General features: G+C 39.6%; 1 pseudogene; it reads right to left on the bottom strand.

Moving 5' to 3' along the window:
- Window positions 1–514: 514 nt before the first annotated feature.
- Window positions 515–1,265, bottom strand: LOC128578044 (eukaryotic translation initiation factor 4E type 2-like; annotated as a pseudogene).
- Window positions 1,266–1,494: the final 229 nt, after the last annotated feature.

Here is a 1,494-nt window from a genome sequence, read left to right as displayed (position 1 = left end):
GTGGGGATTGCTGTATTGTTCCAGTTCTTAGAATGTGTTCATTTTGTTTTTCATTCAGCATGATATTGACTGCATTTGTCATATGTGACTGTTATTACTTCAAGATTTGTTTCTTCTATGCCTAGTTTGTTGAGGGTTTTATCATGCATGAGTCCTGAATTTTATCAATTTTTTTTTTGCATCTACAGAGATCATCATATGGTCTTTGCTCTCATTTCTTTTTATGTGGTGAATCAAATTTATTGATTTGTGTATGTTGAACTATACTTGCATGTCTGAGATGAAACTCACTCAATCATAGTGGATTATTTTATTTTATTTTAGCACCATTTATGAAGTGGTCTCAGTTGATGTTGTAGCTGTTGTTTGTCAGCCTTTTATTAAAAAACTAATTGCAAGTCTCTTGCAATTCCTCTTGTGCAGGACTGAAGAATCTTCCAAGTAGTACACCAACAGAACAAGAGACTCTGATGATACCAGCTTCAATGATGATGCCATCCAGAGATGGTGAGGGTCATGGCACATTCAACCATGGCTTCCAGAGGTTTTGAAAAAGGAGTTTTAGGGGGAGCCCAGCCTGCCTGGAATTTTGATGCTGTTGGTGTGAGTTTTGTATTCCATAATGGTGTTGGGAGGTAGGTTAAGCACTTTCCAAAGGGTATCTCAATTTGGGCTGTTGTTGCTTGGTTGCTGGCAGTCTTATTCCATATACATATAATGTCCTCCGGAAAGCAGACAGACATCACAGGCCCACAGATCTCCTCTCCCACCATGAATTTTTCCCCCAACATGGCCAAGATGAGATTCTCCCACCAACAGGAGGCCAAGCCTCTTCACAGCCACATAATCCACTTGCCACCATTTTTTTATTTGCATCATCCTGTCAGGTCCCTGGGAAGTACCAGTGTTTATTGCAGCCCAATATAATATGATATTATATTTCATCACACTGGTTAGTCTTTTCTGTGGCTATGAAACGTCCAGAACTGTTACACAGAGTTAAAAGTGCCAATCTATTTGATATTCTGTTCATAGCTCTCTGAGCTTGTAGGATGGCCAGGGGTTATCTTGGAGTACCAGAAAGTGTAGTTGTACTACAAGGGGTGCTCAGATGGTACAGGGACAACAGCCTTCTTTTTGTTGCTCTTCTGATTCTTGTCTCATTCTGTTTTTTCCTTCTCACCATCCTTCTGTGTGCTGTTTACTTCAGTCTGATCATGGTCCCCATTGTCATCATCTTTCAAGGTGTCAAACGTGTTGTTCATCCTCTTGCTGCCATTGTTACCTGGATTGTCTCTTGATATGTAATTGAATTTGGTTTGGTAGTATTTTATGGGAGTTTTTGCGTCTATGTTTATAAGGGTAATTGGTCTGTAGTTTTCTTTTCCAGAGTCTTTTCCTGGCTTTTGGTATTAAGGTGATACTGGATACTGGCTTCAGAGAATGAGGTGGAGAGGATTCTGTCTTTTTTGATGATATAATAATTTCTATAGC

This window comes from Nycticebus coucang, chromosome X (genome assembly GCF_027406575.1).
Source record: "Nycticebus coucang isolate mNycCou1 chromosome X, mNycCou1.pri, whole genome shotgun sequence".
NCBI classification, from domain to species: Eukaryota; Metazoa; Chordata; class Mammalia; order Primates; family Lorisidae; genus Nycticebus; species Nycticebus coucang.
This window is presented reverse-complemented; position numbering and strand designations above follow the sequence as displayed.